We start from the raw sequence: 26080 nt of genomic DNA on the forward strand, positions 1-26080 counted from the left end.
CCAGCTTTTGAGCCAGCGGGTGTTCATGTGTCTGGATCATGCTCCCTTGGGGTTTGTGACTAGACCACATCTTCGCAGCTCTTACTGTAAAGAGGCAATGACTGACATGCAAGGACTAAAAATATATTTCTTTAATAAATCCAAAATTGGTTTAGCCCTACCCTGGTACCTTCTCTGTGTGCTCCAATGTGCGAGTATTAGCATCAAAACTCTGGGTCTAACTCAGTGCTTGCTGGAGCAAACAAATGTTGAGGTGGTGCTTCATGAAGTTAATGCACAACCCTGTAAAAGTGCCCTTCGAGTCAAGTGCCCTTTATGTTCAGCCAGAGAAAATTCTCCATGTCAGCCTGAGTTAGCGGACACTCCTGTTGATTTTGTTTGACGCTCGCTTTTCTGACTGCACAGTATCACTGGGTCTTCAAATTGCATGGTTGTTGTATGGCAAATCCCAGCTGCAATCCTCAACCGGCAGCAAATCTGACAGAGTACACGGTGAAGTGCTCTGCTTAAGCAGGGAGCTGAGGGGATGTGTAGTAGTTCACTGGCCCTTTGAAAAGACACTGAGGATGGATTTTGCAAAGTCTAGCCTTCAAAAATATTTCCTGTGTGCTCACTTTATTTTTCTATACTAACAAAGCTTATTTTTAAGCTCTGTATCAGTATTCTTGTGTGGAGGCTCTAAGATTACCTGCGCATTTATTAGCGCTAACTTCACAGTGTGGGATTTGCATAGGCTTAACAACATTATAACATGCAATTTGAAATAAAACTAATAGAGCCCTTGGATAGGAAGTCAAATCCTGAATAGGTAATATGACACAATTAAGTTTCTCTGTGCCTAGCTAGTAATAACACAAAACTCACGGCAGTATGGAAAAGCTGTTTGGGAACTCAGAAACACAGAGATATGTTGAAGGACTTCTTCGCAAATGCTGACTGTTTGAATCATTCTACTCTTTAAAAAACAATTTTCTTCTCCCTTTTGTCTTGACTAGCACTATTTTTTTTTTCTGCATGGAGTTCATAACTACCCCTTTGCTTGGGATGGATGGTTTTAAACAGGTAAAGCAAAGAGGCGTGTGTGTGGTAAGGTGCTGAAAGCCAACTCTCACCCTTCCTTGGTGAGAGTTGATAAAACTTCTGAGGGCTCAGCAAGAACAAGGACTCAGCCAGAAGCCAAATAATCTGTTGCAAACGCTTCTGAGCTGCAGGCAAGGCTGGATCCCCTATTTTAGACTCCCTTTGAGGGAGTGGTAGCTGCTGTAGGTCAGTGATTATTTCAGTAGTGACCTTTTTGGGAATGTTTGGTGTCACATAAAAAGTTGAAAAAGCTACAGCAAGACTGGCCGTTAAAGTGTGGGTTGCACACACGGGACCACAGTATCAGTACAGAAGAATGGTTCCTGGGTGCTGGTTGTATTTTCTTGCTTTTACAGAGGGGAAGTCTAAAACAACATGGGGAAGAGATGCTCTCAGGCCTCCTGAATGAGCTAGCCGCTGAGCCCTGAACCTGAAGCCAGAAGCTGGTGGCTTGCCTCATCTCCGTGCAGTACCACTGCCAGGCATCCTTCAGTACTTTGTGTTATTTAAACGAAGGAAGTTCATGGATTTCTTTTGGCAAGAAACAGCAGACAAATTCAGGGATATAAAGCATCCTAAATTGCTCATCTTTTCCACACAAAATTTCTTTAAACACTGTGTTTCTATGAGGCAATCTTTTCTAATGATCTGATGTATCTGGCTTCATCAAAAACATCTGAAAGAAATTTTTTGGAAAGGAGGACCATGGAATAAACAGCAAATTAAATAACTTTACAGCTCTGTCTTGTTTGTATTACAAGGGGAAGAGGAGAGTGATTACTTCTTGGCAAATCAGGCTACACAAAGGAGACCTTTATGAAAGATTGTAGTAAGTGCCCTCAAGAGTAAGAGGCGATGCTGTAAGAGTCAGTGCTGCAGGCAAGGAGGGGAGATGCATTTACCGGACTGCATTGCTGTTGCATACGTGACGATTATGGTGGTGTAATGAGCCTGGTAGGAGCTGTGGTAAGCTGTCTGGCTGATTTCATCTTGCAACAGGTGATCTCTCAGCCTGTGGGTCCCCATCTTATATATATATAAAGGGGAAAAATCAATTAACAAAAGGTGGCTTTGCATGTTGGGAGATCCGTCCTTGAGTTGCATTTCTCTGCAGAAGAGAGCTAGCTGCAGCGGGCTGCTCAGCGCTGCTCACACAGCTCCTGTAAACTCTTCAGCAGTCTGCCCGTCCCTTCTCTGCTTTGCTTCTTGTGCTCTTTTGGTTCATCTAGATTCTCCTCCGTGGGCCTCTGTATCATATAAAGTCCTGTCTGATTCTTGACTTGACTTGCTCCCCCTTTTAAAATGAGTGCTCTGCAAGTTTGACATCTGCTAGACCTCATTTTCACTGGGGTGAAGGATGTGCTGTGCCGGTGGGGTTGCCTCAACAAGCTGCAGAGAAGTGAAGGTATGGCTTGTCATCTGCCAGGCTTTGCAATAAGGTGACTCCCTGGTGCTGCTGGTTGCTACAGTAGAATGTTTTCCTTGGGATGATGATGGTTTGGTGACAGACTTACAGACTCTTTACTGTGCACAAGACAGTAAACAGTGAATGAATGGGAAACGAAATTTGTGTCAGAGCTCAGTAGCTAAGTTTTTGTGCAAGATCATCATAAAATGGTCCAGTCCTCTTCTGGGGCAGTTCATAATGAAGATCTTAATGACTGACAGCTTACCATCACTAAAGCAATTAATTAAGGCAGCCACTGGGAAGTACTGGGGTATAAGTTCAGGACAAGGTATGTTTATTCTTGGGTCTTCCTTTCTACTGCACCCCTGAAACTAACATTTTTGCAAATGATGACTTGTCCGGTAGGTAAAGCAGTTGTACTTTATTATTTGGTCAGGTATAGGAGGCTATTTTCCCCCCCTACGAATTCACAGGATCCCTAGAGGATATTTCAGGAAACCTAAAAGCCTTTTCTCTACTTTGAAAGATAACAACTGACACTACCACTGAAGCAATCTTTCATATCTGTGGAAGGTGCTCTAAAGAGAGCTTGGGATTCACCCAGCCCTTCTGTGTAGGGAAGGGGGGGGTGCTATCTGTGCTCCACTACCTTCCTGAATACCCTCCTGAAGATGGTCCTTTCCCCACTTTGCACATTGGAAAATAATCAGGTGTAGTGATACTGAAGCCCTTTTGGTATGTCCAAAGTTTTACACAGAAGTTAAAAATCATATTTTGCTAAATTGCTATATTCTAGGAACGTTCTTATAATAGGATGTTTTATAGAGATATCCTTGTGTGGGATGTCTATGGCTTCTCATATTAACTGTCCCCCCATAATTGGGAATGATGGTTATTAGGTGATTTCTAAATGAAGATATATTACAATGCATACTAAGTAGTGCAGTTGTTTGCCACTAGCATCTCATGAGTGGTTCTTTCACATGAAGCTTTTGTTTTGGCTCCTAAGTGGAGTTTGCCTCTTTCCTTTAAAAAACAAACAACCTCCCTTCCACAAAACCAACCAAACAGCTAAATATGAAATCTTTATTTACATGTACTTCAGATGAAATACAAACCTAGCTTTAACTGAACTTGTTTATGCTTAGCTGCTGCATTGGTCAGGGCTGCTTATTCTTTCATAGGTGTGAAAACAGTGTGGGTGGAGTGGGAAAGCTTATAGGACCAAGCTCAGTTGAAGGCTTGTGGATAAAGGCAGCTGCTTTCTGGGATTGGATGTCCCCACACGGCTCTGCTTCAGGCTATACTGCAATGCATTTGTCCCCTGGGGTTAACTGCAATGTAGGGCTCATTGTGCTTGCTGGATACCTTTACTTGAGCTCTATCTTGTTCTCCCCACAGTACTTCTTAGCTTTTTGCTGTAAACCTTGTGGTCTCTGACACAGTGTGGCATGGCACCATGAGCTTTTGATACCAGTGTCCAGCTATTAATAACAGGAGCCAGACTGAAGAGACTGATGCATTACAGCGCAGATCGCAGACTGGTGTCCCCTCCATGCTGCTATCTCAAGGACATGTGTTGCTCTTCACCTGGGGTGTTAGCTGCAGCCGCTGAGCTGTTCAGGCGCTTGTGGCCATGCAGGGCTCCTCTGGTGCCTGTGCAGGATAAAATGCCCCTGGATGAGCAGGCTGCAATTTGCAAGCATGGTTTGTATATTAATATCATAGGAGGGTGGAGGGAGACACTGCTGGTGACTTTTTAAGCTGTCTTATAATCAGTCTGGACTTGTCATGATAGTCTGGAAGGGAAAAATGATTTTGCATCTTGTTGCTTATCCCCCAAATCTTTTGCTCTGCTTGCATCTTTTATCTTGAAAATGTGTGCTTATTCAAAAAGGAATATATAGCCATCTGTTTCTTAAGTATGATTGCTTGGGTTTTAGAAATCTTCCCCTGAAAGTATGTTCTTGTGATTCCTGATCTAATCATAGGCTACTTCCCTCCAGACATGAAAATTAAATGGTGAAACTTTTTTTCCCTCCCCCTGTTCAGTATAGACACTGCTTCCTTGGTATTTTTGTCCCTGGTTGGTACAGTCACTGCTTCCTTGCTATTTTCCCTGAGAGAAAAACTGTTGTTCCCTTGTTGCAGGACACTGACCTCTTGAAGGAGAGAGACTGATAGCTAATGAAGTTTTTCCTCTGAGGATAATGCCAGTGGAAGGGTATTTAATGCTGGTGGCAGCATCCTCGCTTACTCCTTTAAGTGCTCTAATAGGGTGGTTATGAAGAAGATTCTTGAATAAAATCAAACTAGACCAGAAAGGCTTGTGAGAGAGTGGGGAAGAGATACTAATGTTCTTCCTCTTTCAAGGCACAGAAATGTTCATTTGTTAGGAAATAACACAGATAAAACTTCCAGCGACCTATCCACTAGCTGCCAGGCACAGAGGAAGATTGGGGCCAAGCTGGTTTGCCAGGGTGGTGGTGGTACATACTGCGGGGCTGCTCGGCCCTGCCTGGGGATGAATGTCCCTCCTGGCTCTGCAGGATGTTCCCCTTGGCCATCCCAGCTGCTTGGCACCTCTGAGGGTAGTCCCTGCTTGCTTCTGATCCTGAGCCTTCCCTTCTTCTGCACCAAGGATCATTTAATCATATTTCTGCCCCTGAAATAACTGTATGATACTGAGCACACCTTGGGAAAAATCAAACCCACATAGGTTGCAAACGATCCTGGTCCTCTTTCAGAAGTGCTTCTGAGTTGCTTCTGTTCCCAAAGAAGAAAATGCTTCATGAAGCGTGGTGTGCGTTTCTCCTTTCCTTGGGATAAAGTAGGAAGTGGCTCTGGAGAGGGGTCTTGCTTTCTGTTGCAGCTGTGAGGCATGTGGATTGGGGAGTTTCTGGTTTGCCATGGTACTTTTCCAGGTGTGAGCTCAGTTGCTGCTGTTCTGCTCCTGTCCTGTCCACCGCCTGCAGCCATGTGGACCCAAGAGCATCCAGTGTTATCTGGAGGTATCTGAAGATGAAATACAGCTCAGAGAGGGTTGGAAGGAGGACAGGGAAAGGGCACCCTTGCTCTTGTAGGTGTGGAGATGACAAACAGCTGCCACCACTATTCATCAGGTAGCAGAGTTGATGAACCCTTGTTCTTTACAATTTTGTTTCCTCTCTGTGGCCTTTTGTACTGCCATGACTGGGGTCTTTCTCCTCAGACCCGTTTGTTCTCACTGTCCTTCCCGCCCCTTACCTCCAGTGTATCTCTTCCCTCCCTTTTGCATCGGTCCGTGGTTTCTCTCCAGTGTTTCTGATAGTGGCCAAACAGGAGTCAACCCGTGTGCTGGGTGTGGGGCCAGCCCGTGTGCTTGTGCTGACAGACTGGGCCAAATAAAGCCAGGCATTGATCAGCTCCTGCAGCAGATTTCAGCCTCGCGTGAGGCTGATCTGCATGCGTCTCCTCTACCTACATACATAGTAGTGTCTCCCGAAGATGTAAGAATGTGGCACCCAGTCAAATCTCTCTCCCTTCTGCCAGATGTGGTCAAAATTGACTAGCGAGTCAAAAATTTAATAGGGTGAGGACTGATAGACTACACTACCCCATAAATTTAATATCCTTTAGAATCCAGGCCAGAAATACGTGGTGAGGGGTTTATGCTGCAGTCATGTGCTTTAAAACTGTGTGGAACAACGTGATTAGTAGAAATGTTATTTTCAGGATTATTTGCAGCGCATATAAAAACACATCATCTGAATCCTGTTGTGTGCATGTGTATTAGCTTAAAAGGGCTGAAACAAGTGACGTGTCTGTATGGAAAAATAGCAAAATAAACGTATAAACCTTTTGCTTGTGAAGCTGGCAAAGCATCTGGTTAAGCTGATCTTAATTTCTAGATTATTTTTTTCCTCAAACTTTTGGCTGCCTCTTCTTAATATATATATTAAAAAAAAATGTATTTTGCTCTTTTACATGGTAAGTGCTTTTGTTTTGTGCTGTTTGCCTAGCTTCTGCCTCACTTCTTGGCTCTGGAAATGTGGAATTTGGATGCATGTGCCTCATTAACAGGGGCATATAACAGAGTGTTGTTGGAGCTATTTAAGTTCCTTCTAGGAATGGCAAAGTACTGCTGTGACCAGACTTCAAAGTGAAGGGTGCTTGTAACAGCTGAGGATAATTGAATGGCAGGCATTGTCCTGGAACATGTTACAAGGCCTCAGTGTAAGCCCAATCCTTTCCGCTAAAGGAATATTCTGTGCTTATTTCTCATAGAGCTGAGAGGGAAACCAGTATGTGGCAACACCAGTCAGGTTCAGATGACCAACACTGTTACATCAGGGCCTTTTCTGCATGATGGAGTGTACCAAGGTTGAAGCTGTCTCATAAACCTCTAACCAGGAGGCTCACAGAGGCTTTTCTTGGCTTTTTTGCATATGGAGAAGAATAAACCTAAACTGGTGCCTGTGAGAGAGAAAATCCTTCGATAATCTCTTTGTGTTAGCTTATTGATGATAGTGTGACATCCTGTTGTGATCATCTTACCATAAAAAAGGCAATCCTCTCTAAGAAAGCTGCTGTGAGCTCTTGCCCTTCAGTGCCAGGGCTGCTTGAGATGCCAGCTGGTGGCTGGTGTTGCTGTGACGGTAGAAATCTGGAGATCACTGTCCGCCCAGTGTGCTCCAGTATTCCATGGGCTTAGCAAGATTTGGTCACCTTCTTGTCAGCAAGCTTGACAGAACTACAAAAGAGGCAGAATACTGACAAGAGCAGTTTTTGTTGGTATCGAGTTTGTGCTATGGAAAATGTCTTTCAGGAGATTGAATTCTATCATATCTAGTCACACAGGCTTATTATCACACCGCTTCCATAAAGTGGGTGCTATGGGCATAAGATCTTCAATTAAGTTCATATAATAATCTTCCATTTCTTCCAGTTACTTCTACATCTCCCACCAGTTGATGTCTATTTTCACAGACCACAGCCCGTTGCTTTGGCTTGCAGAAATCAAGCCATGAGCTAGCTGGCACACTGCACAGAGTGGGGCTCTGGTTGGACATTGACTCAGTTGCTGATTAATATGAAATTATTCATAGTCTTAAAATTTTTCCATGCATAGATCATGTCTAGTTCCACTTAAACTCAGATAAATTAGCGATTTGAAAGATGCTGTTTACACCTTCTGCAGTTGTAATTTCATTATTCCTACTGTTCCCTACAAGTGCTTTGTTAAACAGCCTATCTGCTATTCTTCTCTGACTCATGAGGTTATAAATGTTATTTATAATGATCCCAAAAATTGTTTATTTGCTGTGGCAGTTGGCTATGTTATCCGTATCCTCCAGTGCTGGTGTGTTGATTCAGTGACATTTGTGTTTGTGCATTGTTCAGATTTACCATTGGGTGGAAGAAAATGTTGCTGTATTATATTGCAGCTGCTTGTGTTGCTGGGGTTAATGATGTGGTTAGTTTGCTTGGGTCCCTTAGCTTTTACTTCATGTTTCTGCATGTGCTAAAACCTCCAGTTTTGGATCAAAACATTTTTTTTAAACTCAAGGCTGGTTCCTGCAGGCTGAACAAGCACTATTTTGGGTTTCAGTTGTGGGTACAGTAATAACCAAAATCAGATTGTTTTGTTGATGTGGATGCTGTGTGTTTTTGTGTGTGTCAAAAGATGTGCAGCCTCCCAGAAATGAAAAATAAAGATAAAAGCTGGAACATCTGCATTTTTACATTTTCTGTGTAAGTGTGGCTCACCTGTCCCCCTGTTAGTAAGAGATCTGTTACATGGTCTGCAGCGCCTGGGAAATGTATCCAGGGACGGGGTGATTTATATGTGACAGATATTGGGTGTTGGTGGGTGGTAATTGGTGTGGATAGGTGATGTACATGAATGGGGGGAAATTATCCAAGCTTTAGCCCCAATTAATTTAATTCAGGTTCAAACTAGACTTTGCCAAAAGGCCTTACCCAAAAAATTGTACCATTACCATACCAAAGTAAAAGACAGGCATCAAGGACTTTTTCCCATGGAAAGTCAGTAGGTTCCCAAAGCATTCAGACTGTTACTGTTTCTTCATTGCTTTCCTGCTTGACTTCAAATCCCTCTCCCACCTTTCCAAGGCAAAATGACTGGATGTGATCAGCTTGTATTGGTGACTTCCTTAGAAATGTATGTTATTCATATTCCTTCATAAATTTTTGAGTTCTGTGTAGTAGCTTTGATCCATTACTTAAAGAGAAAAGGGAGGAAAAAAAAAAAGGACAAATGCTCTGTTGACACAGAGAAAAGGCAGAGTTCAAAAGAATCAAATATGCTTCTCAGGAAAGAATCTTCTCAGAGTAAGCCTTTAAAAAAAAGTTGCTATTCTACAACCTCTCTATGTAACAACCATTGTAAACTAGGTATTTGCCATAGGAAAGGCTGAAAGTTCTGCAAAAGTAACTCGTAACATATTTAGATCTGTTGGAAGCTGAAGAATCAGCTTGCAGAACTGCCCGTGCAGGCCTGGACAAGCAGGAGCCATGTCTGTGCAGGAGCATCCAGCTGGCCACTTCGTAAGCCCATGTGAAGCTGCAGCTTGGCCAAGCTGCTGCAGCTGCCCCCAGGCTTTCGGAAAGATGTCCCAGCCACAGCTGGATGGTCAGGCTCTCCTGGGAGACTTGAAGAAACACTTGATCGAGTTTTGTTGCTCGAAGGTGTGTATGTGTGGGGGAGACAAAGGATGGACCAAGGAGGCTGCTTCTTAGCAGAGGAGCCTTCTGCTTGCCACCTCTTCTCCTGGCAGGCTTGTGCAGAAACGGCTGGCTCTCCGAAGAGGTCCAAGCAATATGACTTTGAGACACCAGAAACTTTCTCAACCCCTTCTGGAGGGATAAGAGGTCAGGATGTTGGCAGAGCTGTTTACAGCTGGGGAAGCGTTGGCTGTTGTCAGATGTTTCCTGGAGAAGCAACCATGCTGCTTCAAACTGTGAGCACAGTATATTACAGGCAGTGTCTTCTCCCATCACAGGGCAGAAAGGCTTGTTTGAATATTCCAAACGGACTTCAGGAAACGTTTCTTGTCTGTGAAACTTTGGCCACCATGTCTTACGCTGTCCCCTGCTGCAGGCTGAGTTTTGCTGCCTGGCTGATGCTATCCTGAGCAGTCACGCCTATTATGCCCAGGTCCCTGGCTTCTGTCTGATTTGTTGATGCTGAAAGATCCCTGTCCATAGCCTGGATAATGACCTGCTTCATCAGCCTCACTGCATCCTCAAGGTGTAAGTGGTCCAAGTGGTCAGCAATCACAAAGCCTTGTTGGCTTGAGCAAGGCTGGCCCTTGTATTCAATTCAGGCACGTGTGTGTAGGAAGCTTAGCTCATCAAGAGCTTTGGAACCTGAGAGGGCGGTGGGAGATGTTTAAATGCAAGCTGCTTTGAGTTCAGTTGCCTGAAGAAGATGTCACCCGGTTTTCTTTAAAATGTAGGAAGATAGGAAGAATGTCATAGTAGCTTTTTAATTTAAACACAAACACGCAGATGTGAAGTGAGTGTGTGGGAAGGAAGAGTGATTTGAATTGTGCTATGATTACTTGGGTCCTATATTACAGAGGCATTTTTAGTAGATAGGAGGGGATCTTTCAGATCTTGTAACTCAAAACCCTTCTTTCCTTGATCAGAACTGATTAGGCAAAGCTGATCTTTATTTTTATCTGGTAAAGAACATATGTAAATCAGATTATTTGCTTGCAGTACGCTTGACTGCATTCCTCCAAAAATATTCCTGAAGCTTCTAATAGGTACAAAGAAAAGAGACAGTGCTGCTGCTTTTCTGTTAAGCCAAGGCCCTAAATACAGCGCAACATATGAATATTTCAGATAGTAGACACGGGATCGTGTCCCTTTTAAATCCACCCAGTATGTAATTGCATGCAGTTCTGCTTCCTTAATTTGAAAAAGAAATGGACGGCTAATGCAGGAAACCTTTGATAAGCAAGGTAAAATATTACTGTTGAACATTAGAGATTGTAGGTTTAGGATTTATGTTTTCTTCCTGATTAAGAGATTACAGTCTGAAAATAACAACAACAAAAAAAATAAGCATCTTGCACCTCTCATGTTTTACCTTTATTTACATTTGTCTTGCAATACCGTTGCTTCCTGGCAATATTAGAAAGGTTCCTCCAGGGCAATTGTCTTTTACATTGGTCTCTGCAATAAAGCAAGAAAACCTTCTATTTCACCTGTTTTGCATGGTCCTGCAGGTATTAAATGATCGTTCCTAAAAATTGCCTCTTGATTATGAAAGTAGTTTTCTGGGAGGTTGTTCTTTGGTACTGAAACTGAACTTACATTGAACTCAGTGTCTGTGGAGAGCTGAGATCTTGCTGTTAAGGCTGAAGAGCTTGTCACACAGACAAGTCTGCCCACATGTCCTCTGGTTGGGCTGTAGGGCATGTGTTTATTACACGTGGTATCAGAGTAGCTATTCTCTCTTGGGGTTTCTTGGGTGATAATTTAAGCCAGAGAAACTCCTCCCTTTTCCCAGAAGTCCCGTTTTTCACTCAGTGTCCCTGGACTACAGCCTTCCCGGGATGATGGTGATGCAGGTTGCAAGGTAAAGCCCCCTGGATCTCTGCGCCCTCTGCAGCCAGGAAGAGCAAGGGGTGAATGAAACTTGAGGAGGGAAGGAAGAAAGGAAAAATAGATTGTATAGACCATTTTCCATGCAAGGTTTTCCTGTTCCCATTAGTGAGTGACCGTGCTGCTTGCTAGGGGTGTGGGCTGGGTTTGTGCAACTCTTGACTCTGTTGAGAAGGAAATGACTAAAACTTTCTGTCCAACCACAGTAACAAAGAACATCTTTGATTTACCAAAATAGTCATGGTAAGGAGACTTGGGATTAGCTGCTTGAGTCTTGAAGCAAGCACTGCCAGTGCTCCAGGTGGGAAAGAGCAAAGCAACCCAGGGTCTGCACTCAGGGCAGCATGACTTGCCCTGCCTCAAAGTGGGGCTTGTTAATCCCTGCCACAGGCAGCTCTAGCAGGACTGCATGGGAGCTTCGTGCCAAGAAGCAGCCAGGACTGCTCTGTGTTGGAAAGCCCTTTGCGCTGCAGAAGACAGGATCTTTCCCCTCTGCCTGAATGCTGCTTTTGGGGTCCTCACAGCCGAGGAATCTCAAAGATCCCATCCATTTGTGAGCCTTGCGTGGCTTAGCTGGAGCTGAATATTTGGAATGGAGAGGAGAAGCTCCGTCTAATGATAGGTTTTCCATTTCAACCCATGGTATTACTTTAGGCAGACCTACAATAACACTGTTAACTAACTTTTTTCCCTGGCTTTGTAGTTTTATACGTGACATACTGCAGTACCCTTTATAGAAACCTCAAATATTTTTATTTCCCTGCTTACCTCTTTTTGTCTCTTTTTCCCTCTGACAGATGTTTTTTTGTTTGTTTGGTTGGTTTTTGTGTTTTTTTTTTCCTGTGTTGCACAGGACATAATTATTTTGTTACAATAGTCTGAAGCCCCGGTCCTGTGATGGTCCGCTTGCACAGACTTAGATGTCCCTGTCCTTTATGTCCTGTGTAAATTTTGTTCCTGGTGCTTTTGTCTAATCTAGTTTAAAAAAACTGCTCCAAGAAGCAATGAACACCCAGTCATTTGTGTGCCCTGAGACTGCTTATTCTACCGTTTGGCATTTAGACCTGAAATTGTATCTTTTTTTGTGCCCGTGTCCCATACATATTTGGGCTGAATTCTCCCTGTTTCGTTCACACCTTCTGGATATTTGCAGTTGGTCTTTGTTGCCCCAAGTCAGCTAGTTAGTCTGACTTTTTAGCCTTTTTTTTTTTTTTTTTTTTTTTGAGCTTAGTGTTTGCATTCTGATCACGTTGCTCGCTTTTCCTGAACTTCTGCCAACTTGGCAATACCCGTTCTTGCTCTTGGCATGATTTCTGTGCCGAGAGCAGTATCTCAGCATGCCAGGGCAGTATCCCAGGTGGGATGCACCAGTTATAACTAGAAGAGTTACTGACTTTGCTACTGAATGATGCATGGTACATTTACAGCAGTGCTCCTGGCTGTTTTGGTCCTTCTACCATCGGTATTTATCTGAGCTCTCATATTTAAGTTAGATTTTTATGTCTCTTTTAATGGGAGCTTGTGTAATTGCCTAGGTTTGGAACTAGTTTTGTTATTGGTCTATAACTGTTTTGTTATTGGTCTAGAGTTTTATTTCCCAAAGTTCCCTTTGCATTTCACATTAGAAATTTATGCAGAACCTTCTCCCAGAACAATTTTGTCAAGCTTCCCATACAAAATAGCTTTAGGTGTGTGCATCCTTTGCGATGGTGGGAAGAAGCTGTGGGGTTCGTTTGGTACTCTGTGCTGCGCTGACTTCCTCTGGCTTTTCTGTGCACTCAGATCTCTGGACATCCAACTCTTGGGATTTTTAGAGGTTGCAGTAGTGAGAAGGAAGTCTTTGCAAGTTGTCATTCACCTTTGCTTTGTGTTATACAGGTGTGATCAGCGGGGGAAGTGGGGGGGGGGCAGGCAGAGACCAACTATTTAATGTACAAAAACCAAGAGAGGATGTTGCTGGGTATTACTAGGAATAAACAAGCTCATTTCCCATTTTTACATCAGTTGTCATCCTTTAATTTCTTGGTACTGTTTTTTTTAAATGCTGCTATGTATGTCATCCACTGTGCTTCCTGTGTCCTATGTCACTTTATCATCAATTTTTGTAAGATATCACTGTTAAGTCTCCTCAGACTCTGTAGCAATTAATTAAATTCTTTATTTTTCTCTTTTCAGTGTCAGAAGTTTATATGGATCAGTGTTACTGGCTCTAGAATGACAGGGGAGATCAACATTAAGTCTGCTCACCTGGATACGTAACCTTGCCTGGGTGACTAACCTAATGGCTCACTCCTCACTATAGATATCTCTAACATCTATGTATCTGCTGTTCGTTTGTTTGTTTGTTTGTTTTTTGAGAACTTACACAACAGCTCCTATAGGCTTTTATTTCAAATGATATTAAAATGATGCTGCATTACAGCTTCCAGCAGGAGTTGTAGATAAATGTCATGCTACTTCTGCTTGTGTAAATATTCGTTTATTTGGTATCTTTTAAAGGGTAGTCATGACTTACACAGTCTGAACTGCTGTTTAGGTCCAGGGAGGCTTTCCACAATTTAAAGATAGTGGCTTTCAAGTTTTAACATGGACCATGGCAAGGTAGTAAAGTATATTTTGGTTATCCAAGAAATAAAACTGAAATGACCGCTGGAGTCATTCTTGCTGTATACCATGGGCTCAACAAGCAGTGCCAGGGCTTCAGTAGGGGGCCTGCTGTGCTTGTCATGCCTGTGTGACGTGGCTGTGCTGTGCATGTGCAGTTAATCTGACTCGGCAGGTCTATGGCAATGTGCAGAGAAACTGCCCAGGGCTTTCAGATTACTGTGGCAAGTTTATGTGAAAACACATTTGACAGAATAGACTATCTGTTGCATTAGCTCTTGGAAATGGCCTAGTTTAGTAGACTTGAAGGTGTGGCATTTTGCATTCAGTCTAGACTGATTTGATCCAAGTAGCCTAGTGCATGTCAGAGCTGGCAGTCTTGTTTTGGGGATAGTTATCCCCTATCTACTTTGCTTTGGATATTCCAGTGCGATCTAGCAACCTAAAGGGTTTGAGGCTCCTAAATTCCAGCTCTGAGAGAACTAGGTTGAGTTGCTGCATCCACACTTCAGCTATGCACTCCATGGCTGGGCTGCGCTCACCCTGTACCACTGCCTCTGAGGTCCCAGCTGGTGGCTGGGCCTCTCCTTTTGACTGGTGCCATTGCTGTAAATCACACCCTGTACGTCTGCTTGCGAAGACCAATGTCCACTAGCATACAGCATCCTTCACCTTGGCTTGCTACCCTTCAGTTGCCTGCAGCGTGTGGGGACTGTCATCTCATTTGAGGTATTTTCCCTCTTCCTGGGTCTCTGACCTTTCCCACACTAGATCACTGCATGTGAGCTCTCTTGGATCCACAAGCTGCCTGGAGTCTTGCATGAGACCTGGAAAGAAGTGGATATTGCACCCTGTTTCCAGGAACCCTAAAATCCAGCACCAAAAGCTTTTATTTCCCAGGCGTTTAATCAATGATGTGATGGCTCCAGGAGCAGTTATCGCCTATTGTCCTCCTATCCTGGTCACATTTCTTTAATTTTATTGCTGCTTATCAGACTTACTAGCATTGTACTCCAGCTGTCCTGGTGCTCCAGCTGGATTTGAATGGGTCATGGCTGTAAAAACATCATTAAAAGCCTGACATTGGCTGGCTGCCTCATTCTGCTGGATGTGTGTTTGGAGATTTTCAGTCTGCTGGCATCACCATGTGAATGTCTTGCCTTTGCTGGACATTGCTGCATCCTTACTTCTCAGATGCTGTGCTGGTTTCCTTTCCCTAGGAGTAGCCAGAACTATTGGGACCTAAATCTTTTATCCTCCCTGTCACTTGTGCTGTTGCTCTGGGAAGAGGTATGTGTCTGTATCCATCTAAAGTGCTCTTGATCCTCCTTTCTCCATTCCTGCAGCTCGAGTACTGGTGTGTTTCTTCTGCTTGGAGGCTTCCTGCTTGAGCTAGACCCATTTCTCTCAGCAGTCTGTCTGAAAAGCTGGAACAGATTTCTCCTGCTGTTATTTGCTTTCACCACCAAATAAATAAAAAAAAAGCCTCTCCTAATATGACATTCCAAAATCCTTCTGACTTGGCCCTGGCAGGAATGACAGGCTGTGCTACAGGCTGCTGCCTGCTGCTCCAAACGGGGCAGATGAACAAGGGGTTTCCCACTGCACTGCCCCACATTCAGCCCCTGATGTCTCTGCTCATCCATGCACCAATGTGTTTTGGGTGAGGTTTCAGTGTCACGCATTCCCATCCTGTTATTCCCAAGCACACATTCATGTTAAACATGGTACTGATGGCCTTTATGTAGCCCTTAGTATGGCAGAATGTATAAATAATCTGGAAAAGATAAATGCTTTTCACTAAGTCTTAGCAGGCAGAGCTGCTTTGGTGTGGTGCCATGAAGATACTATTCCCATGCGGCTGCTGCTCTTTCCTTGCGCATTCTCTGCAGGTTTTTGGGTACCTCCTTGCTCTGCCAGTTCCTGGAGCTGCTCTGAGTCAGTCTGCCTGGGGTGGCAGCATATTGTCTACATGTCCAAAAGTGAGATGTAGTGTGCAGAGGTCCATCGGGGCCAGGGAATGGGTTAGGCATCGGACATGGCACAACTGGGACTGCTGCAGCCACAGGGCATGGAGGGCAGGGATGCTGCCTTCACATTACCCAAGACCGCTGCATAACAAAGGGTGCAGTGCAAGATAAAGTCCCTGTTTGTAGGAAAAGTGTCCCCTTTCCCAAATCCACTGTGTTATCCAAGCAGTACCAGGGCATGAAAGGACGTGGATATGCTGATGAAGGAAGGCCATCTTTTTGCTGCTAGGTTCAGTATGGGTTAAGCCCATGAATCTCTTCATTTATTTTTGAGTTAACATTTTGCTTGAGAGAATGATGCCCCTGCCCTCATAAGCCTTTCATATGAAAAATGAACCTCAGGCCGGAGGGAATGGGGAAGGAGTGTGATGTGTAAAGGAGGCAGTATTTTTTATTTTTTTCCCTGTCCATTTCTTCCAGGAGGAAATACTGCTGCTTACAGAAGGCAGTTCGTGTTTTCGTGCCTTTACTCTGTCATTTTACGCGATGTGGTTTGGGTAATGTTAAAGTAACTTAACATTATGTTTACTCACAGTACTGCTGGCAGCTATTTAATATACATAAATATCTCTACAGCAAGAAAGGGAGTTGTATTTATTCATAAATAACTAGCATACTGCCCTGTTTATCTTGCACATGACCTCTCTGTTGCACAGGGCCTATCCCTGCCTCACCCAACCTGCTCCTTTTTATGTATTTGACTTTCCCAGTCCTGACGGTTGCTTTATATTCAGAAAATATAAATTCATCCCCCACAAAGCTTTCAAATGTAATTTCATTTCTTTACTTCTCTGAGAAATTCTTTCTGCTCTCTTCAAGACTGAGTATGTATATTTTCCCTGTTTATTTAGGCATGCTTATTTTGTCTGTAGAAACTTGGTCAAATGATGTTTCTTTATGTGAATTTATAATCCTGTGTGGTTTGTGTATTGAGAACAATCCTTCTGAGCTGAAAGAAGATTGTCCAATCTGTTTTAAGATGTCCCACTTTCTGAGTATTGCATCTCATTAGGAATATGGCTGGCTGTTTGCATGGCTTTTTTTCTTTCCATCAGTACCTTGGGGGAGAAAATATCTCATTTCATCATGGTAATAATACTTGGTACTTTGTTTCTGCCTTCAAAGAACTATACAGTTATGAATTAAATAATTTCTTTAACATTGTGTAGCAGTATATAATCATTATTTGCCTCATTTTACAGATGGGGAATATGAGCAAGAATTCAAGTGCCCTTAGGCTGTGAGAGGAGAAACAAAATCAGAGAGAGTACCAGCTCCCTGACTTATACTAGAGTAGCACCACACCTTTCTTGTTGAAATTAAAAAAAAAAAAAAAAGAGAGAGAGAGAAATAACAACAAAGGGAAAGGGAGAGATGTTTATCTGTAATCATCTTGCCTAACCTTGTTAACTACTGAGTTAAGTGCAGCAGTTGGTGGTGGTGCATTTTTTGTTCCTTTTTTTTTTTTTTTTTTTTTTTTTTTTAAATACGTTGTTTGACCAATGTGGCTGTTGCATTGCAGTGTGTGGTTGGAGATGTCTGAAGTTTATGAAGCTGAAGTGGCGTGTGAACTGCCATGGCTGCTGTAGAGGGAAGAGGTTGTTTGCTGCTGGATGGGCAATCTCTCTCTGTTCCTGCCCTCCTGTGCCCCCTCAACCCAGGAGAAGTGGAAACCTTTTCTGTAGTATTTGAAAGTATTTTTTCCTCTTGTTTGCCAGCTGAGGCTGGGATGGGAAAAGTGAAGCATCCTAGAAGGGGATTGTGTTATTGCACAGCAAGTACAGAAAATAATCCTTGCCTCACCCGCCACGTGCCATGCTGGGATTTTTGTTTTCCCCTTGTGGGCTCAAGTGAAAATTGTTGGCTCAGGGTGGTATCCGGGATGTTATGGAGCAGTCCTGCATGTCATTGTCACAATATTGATGAATTCAGTTAAAACTCCTCCCCCTCTGAATTTTGATTTTTTTTAATGAAATCTAGAAAAGATGTTTTGAAGTTCTGGTCAGCAGTGGAACAGTTTAGCCCCTTTGGGGAGGACAGATAATCTGCTTGTTGAAAAGCAGCTTGATGCAGAGGAATGGAAACCATGTGAAGAATTTTATCTTTCTTTGGAAAATTTCTTGGCTGCTCCTTCACAGGTTTCAGATGTTCCCTGTCTGCCTTCAGACTGGTTTCAGATGTCTTGTTTGATAAACTTTCTGATGAAAGTCTTGCATGACTGACTTCAAGCAACTTTATTCTGGGTATGCCCTGCTAGTAAAGGCGGTGGGGAATGCAGCTGTCTTCAGCCATGCGCTCTATCTGGGAATGCAAAACTGCCAAGCCTTTTTAGGGACTCAAGATTCAACTGCAAGCATATATTTAGTTTTCTGTTTTGGATGAGTGGAACAGGTATCCCGATGCCTTAGATGAGATCTGCAACGACAGACAGCAGCACCCAGGTATCATAGACAGTATTTTTTTTTTTCTTTGCCTTTGCTGGGAGAGAGGATGTAGTCTTGTTTTGATCTTCTACAATCAAATCTGTGTCGGAGTGTGCTTGTAGCACTTCTCCTAAAGACATCATGGGGCTGGTCATCTGGGAATGTGACAGCTTTGGATCTAGCCTGTACTTACTTCTTGCTGGCACCTCACTTGTACATGCTCCCTTCCAGCACTGAGCAGAGCTGTCCTGTGCCACAGCATGCTCACAGGGCTCTGCTTTCATCCAGTGTTTCACATGATGCCCAAATTCCTGATAACTTGTCATCTGACCTTTTTCAGGAACTGAATGTGGCTTATCCTGAATCTGGATATTTCTCCCTCGGTGGGCTTGGAGAGCCCTCAGGGTTGAGCTGGGACCTGAACTTTGTAGCAGAGCAGCTGGTATGCAGGCTTTCACTCACTCTTTACTTGCAGTGTGTGTGCTTGCGTTGTTGTCTTCACGTCTTCTCTTTGTTATCTGACAACTTCTCTCGCTAGACTTGGATTTCAGTTGCTCAGAAGAACCATCAGCAGCTTAGTGTGTGGGGAGTTGCGTGTTTTCCTTGAGCCGTTTTGTTTGTGAGATGGCTTTTTTCCTTTTTTTTTTTTTTTTTTGCTTGGGTCTTGCTGATAATCCTTACCAAAGAATTTTTTGGCAATACCTTAGTATCTCTGATTAGGTATTTGAAATTAAAAGAGGGAGGGAGCTACTTGACTATCCAGATGCTCCCTCCTTCTCTTTTTCCATCTGCAATGAAAATTCACCAAAACCCAGGTAACTTCTCAGCTGTGAGAAGAGAATTGTGTTTCCTTCAGCTCAGCAGAGCCATGGGAGCTCGATGCTCACATGGCCCTTTGCGTCGGCTGCTCTTTGGGGCACTATCACTCCAAGATCCAATGCAAGAGATGAAGAGGACTTTTCCTGCCAGTCTCCTGCTTGAGGCTGCAGTTTGCAGTTGTGCCAAGCATTAGAACTGAGGAGTGGTTTGTTTCTGTGTGTTTGTTTTTTTTTTTTTTCCGTTCGTGTTTCCTCCCAGCGGTTCCCAAGCAGTAAAGAGAAAGGAGAAACTGTCAGATATCATGGGTTGTGATTACAAATCACAAATATCATTGGCATGCAATGGAATAGGAACAAAGCATGGAAAAAGGAAGTGAGTGAGGGGTCGTCAGGTTGAGCAGAAGGAAAGAAGCAGTGGAAGATGGCAGCCAGAAGGTGACTTGAAGGAGGGTTAAAATTGTGGTCATTGGGAAATGGAAGGCAGTGGGTACCTGAGCCGTGGTTCCCCACGGTGAACTTGATTACTGTCAGTCCTTGCGCTACTTGCATAGCCAAGAAATTAGGTTGTGAAATAACGTAAGTGAACACAGGATATTTCTTAACTGTTAAGAGCTTAAAATTGCAACTTCTGTGTTAAACTTGCCTCTCCAGCTGCCCATATCCCCACACCCTCACAGGCAAGCCTTGCCTTATAGCTCAACTTTTTGACTCTTCATTCTTACAGTTTTACTTGGAGTGGGATTTCTACACTAATGTGACTCTGGGACTTGGGTTTGTTTGGCAAGAGGTTTTGTGACAAGTGAAGAATAGACATAAGTTAAGACAGGACCTCAGGAAGGACATGCTCCACTGATGGCATGTCTCACCAGTGACAATGGCAGTAGTGACAATGTGGGTCACACTGGTTAAAAGGAGAGATGGGCCTAAGCAGGAGCTAATGTGTTGAATATCCCTGAGCCCTCTCAACTTGTTTAAGGGAGGTTCAGATCCATATGGCATAAAATTGATGTTTGTCTCAGGTCTGCTTATCTTCCTGCCAGCACATGCATGCTTATTTGAACCAAACAAAATGCCAGATGTTCTCTTATCTGAAAACCAGAGATTCACCTGAAATTGTTTTTTTCAGGACATGAGAGCTTTTTGGGTAAAGCTGTCTGTCTGCAAGCATTTTCCAGGACTCATCACACTTTGAAATCATGGTATTAAAATAATTACCTTTGAAATGCAGGGAGGGTCATGTGCCCTACATCAGAAATTCCTCTTAGTACGTATTAATCTAGCATATAAATGTCATGGCTTACATCCACAGGGTGTTTGTATTGAATTTTTAGCTGTAACAGTATCTCTTACTCTTCAGAATAAATGCCATATAATCTGGTTATGAGCAATACTCTTAATTTAGATACCAAAAATAGGACATAAACAGATCTAAATTACTGCAAGCAGGAGAGCAAATAACTGTGCCTCATGAGGGGAGTTCAAATTCAATCGAATCATCTAGCATTCCATGTAATGAATGGTAAGAGACAGAGAATTCAGTCTGTTTCATTAGGGTAGCACAACAATTGTCGTATTTTTCTCTTCTCTGAAGGCCTGATTCTCCTCTGTCTCACCTCTGGTATACCTGTACTGGGGAGTATAAAGAAGGGTTAGGTTGGGAAACATGCTTTTTTCTTCCCTTCACCCTACATCCCCTTCCCCCAGTAGGTCAGTGCATGCTGATTTGAGGTATATAAAGCAATAGAAACTCAGGCTTATCCCCCACCACAAAGCCCCTGGTTTCAGGGAGAAGGAATTGTTCCTCGGAGCCCTACAAGTGCAGCACTGGTGAGGACACAACATGCATTTTGTGAGGAGAATTATCCTTACTCTGCAGGTGAGCATCATCCAAGAGGCTCAAACACGTGAAACATCTTCATCACTTAACCAAGCCACCAGTCCTATACCTGGAGGGGGTTATCAAGATGCTGGGACTTTTACCAAATAATGTTTTCTTTTCTCATGCATTTGGCAGCTCTGAATCACTGATTAATTTTTGTTGAATTTTCTATATGGACTCAAGGTAAGTGATAACAGCAGTTCTGTGTAACCTTAAGTAAATCTTACCTAGAAATATCCTGATAAAGTAGTTGCTTTTCAGTATAGTCATGGTGTCACACTTAACCAGAGTAATCTGAAGCAAGATTGGTTTTGATGAAAGTGAGTGCGTCTTTGTGGCAGATTTGAGTTTTTAACTTGTTTCCCTTGAGTACCAACACACATGCCTTGGTGGCTGTGTTCTGATAGTCCTTTTAAATGGAGAAGGAAGAAGGGTTGTAGCCACAGTGACCTGGATGCTTATGGGGGCTTGGTCCTGTTCACTTTGTGGCAGAGGTCATAGCTGGTGGCTCGTGGACTAAAGTGAGTCAAGGTGAGAAGAGCTGGTATTTCACCATGGACCTTATTAACAGATTGCAGATGTTACTGAAGCACCCACAGGTTGTACAGAGCTAGCAAGATCTTTACTTAGAGGTCCTGTTTTGGCCAGTTGGTCAAACAGGCACCCAGTGTTAAGCATGTACCCAGTACCACTGACTTCTTATTAGGAGCATGCTTACTGTCAAATGTGGGTTTATGCAACTTGCTGGTCTCAGTCTTTGTGGGTCTTGCTGAAAGGATCCTGTGCTGCCAGAGAGATTTGTCTCTGTTCCAAGCTGTGGTTCAGCTAGGTTGTCAATACAGGGGGACCATACTGTAAACATTGTGAAATGCCAAGCTGTTATAGAGCCACTTAGCTGATAAGGAGCTGCTCAAAATATTTTGTAAGTTGAATTCTGCTCTGGGACTGGGCAGCCACTCCTGGCTGTGCTCACGATGCTTGGTGCCAGGGGTGTTTTGGCTGTTTTGCGTGCCAGGCTTGCTGCTAAGCAAGACTTGATGTTGAGACTTGATGCAACATCCTGGGTGTTGTGCTGCCTGAGGTCCACCAGGCAATGACAGTGATGAAGCAGCCTTGGTGGTCATCCATCTGGGCAGTTATCAATCACCTCCTGTCCACATGAAGATAGAAAATAGCCTTATGCATCCCATCAGGTGCTGCAGCATTGTGGGAAAAATGAAAAACTAACTAATGGCTGCTCTGGTGCCCTTTGTATCTGTTCCAGGCTCACAGTAGGGGATGAAAATGTTTCAGGTGGAGGATGTCACCCTCTGCCACATCTCTGGCTATGTGGGGGATGGCCTTGTTGACTGTCAGCGTTTTAGACCCAAGTCTTGCAATGGTGCAAAGGTGGTCTGTACTTGCCAGCTTCCAAGTTTTCATAGGAGCCTCTTTGTGGGTTTTGTGCTTTTCTGTGCAAAACCTTGGCATGGATTTCTGTTATCGCTGTCTTTCCTTTTCTCCTTCTGCTTCTGATCCCTCTAAGTACAACAGTTTAGTACTGTTTACTGCTTTTCTTGCAGATTTAGTAATATTCAGAAGTTAATATGTTTGCATCCTATGAGTAGATGATCTAGCCTTGCCCTCATTTGCGTTTTCTGTATCTTGGGCTCATCTTAGCCTGTTTCATCTGCATGGCCCACATGGTGTAAATAATGGGCTCTTCATGTAGGGACTGTGTGCAGCTGTGTTGGTATTTGTAAGAGCTCTGCCAGGCTCCAAGCTGTGCCGCAGCACTCTGGGCAGAGCAGTAGAAGCAGCAATGTGCACAGAGCAGTGAGAACATGGTATCGTGTGCTCTGGATGGTCCCTGTGAGTGCTCATCTGGGTCAGATGTCTGGTGCCACAGAGTTTTTGGGCTGCCAGGGTCTGGTGTTAAGATTATGCTTCCCTGTTGAGTGGGGTGTTTGTCAGATAGTAATAATCCTCTGTCATTAAAGGTAGGGGTAGCACTGCTCTGAGTAACTGGAATAACTGCCTGTTGGGAGGATGGGAAAGATAAGCCTACCAACACTGCTGCATCAGGAGAAACCATTAATGTAGACAGTAATGATGGCAAGAAACCATGTACATACATGACAAGCAGTAGTAATGGACATGGCTGTCTCTTTTAATGTTCCTAGTATGTGATAAGTTGTCAACGTCTGTTAATTTCTGCTACTGCAAAATAAGTAGACAGTTCTGAGGTTTGCATTATTAAGTGTTCAGTTGTGTGTAATTTACGGTGTATTATGACAGCTGAAGTGAATGCCATGATCCACACCATGAGACATGGCTGAATTACTATCTTGTCTCTTACCTAGAACAAGTTCGGAGCCTTGCTTGTGTTACAGTAGGAGAGGAACACCGTGCAGTCCTGTTGCTGTCGCTAAATATTGCATACAGCTCTTTGGAGTGCTGAATGGTGCCGGGTGGCTGGTTGGTAGCCACACCAACTTCTTGGGATCTCATCAGGTCTTACAAGCAGAGAAGCACCAGGCTGGGCCACAGTCCTTGGACAAGAAACCTGCAAGGTACACAGACACCAGAGATGTCCTTGTGGTGCCGTATGTGTTCTGGCACATATGCATGCTGGGTGTGTTTCTCTTTTTTTAAATTGTGACTTGGTGTTGTCATGCTTCATGAAAGCCATATGTTAGTTTTTAGTGTTAGTAGAAAATAACACTTGATTCTCCTCTCCCTCCACTGTGCTAAATGATTGGAAGATGAGTTGCTTGAGATCTGCAGACAGGCAGAGTATTGATTACGCATAAGATACCCATTGCTCAGCCACAGGTCGAGTACACATCTACGCTAAGCATGGCCTTGGTAGCAGTGTGGAGATTCCCAGATGCTATTTCTACGTGCAGCACCGTCTTTCTCCCTGCTGCTGAGAAGATCCCCTGGAGTCATCTCCACCATAATGACTTGCTAAGGGTTGATTGCACAGGCAGATGATCAAATGCTTTCCTTGGATGGGCCAACCCATTGAAATAGCAGTAAAGGCAAAGTGACAGGACTCCCAGCTCAGGTGGGCAACTTTTAGTCTAAGCCCTTCAGGGTAAATGTGGTCTAGCTAAGGTGTTTTTTGTGATTTAATACCCAATTTACTTAATCTTTATGCCTGTCTTCAGCAAAGTTATCTCTCCTGAGCTAGACAGCTGGAATTAGGAAAATACTGTATTTTTTTGATGTTGTTGCCAGATTGTTGTGCAGACGTTCAATTGTCATCTCCCCCTAAACTGGAAATTTTGTGCTTGGACTGTAGCACTGGGAAAGCCTTGATATGCAAAGCTGGCATCACAGTCCACAGGCTCCTTCTCCTTAAACAGAGTTGTTTTTTTTTTTTTTATAAACCATAAGAAACTCTTTCTTGAGTAATGTTTAAATAGGTTTGCAGAAGCTTCAAAATGGGCACAAATGTGTCAGAAATGTGGCTGAATATTGGCATTTACTTCATTGATAGCTAATCCTTAGCTGAGGAAAATGGAATGGCATTTAAGCAGATGTCTTGTTCACGTTATTTCCCTAAGTCTTTCTTTAGGCACAGTAGTGCAATGTAGGTAATTAAAACCCTATTTATTTAGAGGTTTTCAATTAGCTGGCATTACTACTTCAGATCTTACGATCTGTAAAACAGTGTATCCCTTGATAAAACTTCATGTTGTGTAGCACTGGACTTTATTTTCAAACACAATTTAAATAGAATATTGTGGGAAAAACAAACAAAAACAACAACAACAAAAAACAGAACACAGAAATGGCAAATCAGTATTTGTGGCATTTCTCAGAAGCTACTTAGGATTATCTCCTTAAAAAGGCAGATTCCTTTGCCTGCAAGTCAAGTAGAAGAGCAAGAACTTATATTTTATTAAAATATTATTAAAGGCCTGAATGCATTTATGATCTGTGAGATGTTTACAGGAAACAAAAGCTTGCTATTCAGAACTGTCAAAAATTTTAACAAAGGGCAAAAAGAAAATCTGAGAGGCCAGCTGCATGGTTCAGATACCTCCACTTCCAAAGTTCTGGTAATTACCTTGTTGAGACACCTGATTCAGGCCAGGTTTTTTTCTTTTGATGAATATACCTCTGACACTGTTCAGTTTGACATTGTATGTTGAACTAGAATTTAAATAAACTGGAGTGCTGATTGCCATTTTTCATTGTTAAACATATGGCCAGCTGAACTCTCTTCCAAAAATTTATCAACAGTTGATTAAAAATGAGACCACAGCTTTCTGCAATGTGAGCAATGCATTTGTTTTAATCTATTTTCACTGAATTGGGAGTTCTTCTGGATGTTTTCCCTCTCTCACTTCCCAACATCAGGGAGTTTGGGCTTCTGTCAAAGACTTTTAAATTTAGTGTGAAAATGGCATTGGAAAAGCTGGGAGATCCAAAGATAGTTTGGTGGGTAAGGCAAATAACAGCAGGAATAGTTGTGCAGAACGTATTATTGTCCCGCTTTGGAGGGCACTACTTTGGCGTTTCTATAAACTTGTGTTGAAGGCAACACATTTCATGTTGTTGCTGTATTTTCTACTCTGATTGTATTGCAATATGTCTTATGCTCAGAAGATCAGAAGAAAACCCTTTTTTTTTTTTTAGTTTCCTATCTTCACTATTTTTTAAGGCAAGGCATGTTCCAATAGGGAGAATGATTTCTCAATGGAAAATAATATAATGAAACTATATTTGTAAAAGCTTTAACAGCAGTGATCTTGCACTTAGATACATAATTTTCAAGCGTTCCTTGTACTTACGTGGATTTCCACCAATTTCAGCAGGGCTTACTGTTGAACTTGCAGCTTATTTGTACATGGTATATATCTTCAATTGACTGAGTGAGACTGTTTCCTTGGATAAAGCAGGTAAATTGTACAGTGAATTGGAGGAGCAAACAACTTTTGCAAACTTGAGTGCACAGCTGCAGTGGCTGACCTTAGGCATTTGTACCAGAATAGTCTTTGTTGTAACATTCAAGTTAGAGCTTTCTGTGGTCTTCCTTTTTAGACTTCATGTTCAAAACTTGGTAATAATAGCATATTTTTTTCAGTAACACTATATTTCTAGGGTATTTTAGTCCTTCAGAACTGTAGTATAGCAATTGTGAGCACGTGCATTGAAATTCATTTGCCAAAGTAACAGAATTTACCAACAAAGCCTGAACGTGTATTAAGTAAAATATCATGGTAATTATA

At 43.0% G+C, this 26080-nt stretch overlaps 1 protein-coding gene across 14 annotated transcripts in view; it reads left to right on the forward strand.

Annotated features, from left to right (window-relative positions):
- PPFIBP1 (PPFIA binding protein 1) overlaps window positions 1–26080 on the forward strand; it is a 113016-nt gene that overhangs the window by 17299 nt on the left and 69637 nt on the right. Inside the window, exon 2 of one of the 14 annotated variants that reach the window (XM_082783153.1) lies at window positions 13280–13373. The exons of 12 other annotated variants lie outside the window; for them this stretch is intronic. The gene's annotated coding sequence lies outside the window, so the exon portion shown is untranslated. Of the gene's footprint in view, window positions 1–13279; window positions 13374–14928; window positions 14999–26080 lie in introns of those variants that run through there. One more of the 14 variants, XM_082783152.1, reaches the window with a different exon arrangement.

The sequence above is a fragment of the Aythya marila genome, assembly GCF_965140915.1.
Source record: "Aythya marila genome assembly, chromosome: 1".
Taxonomy (NCBI): domain Eukaryota; kingdom Metazoa; phylum Chordata; class Aves; order Anseriformes; family Anatidae; genus Aythya; species Aythya marila.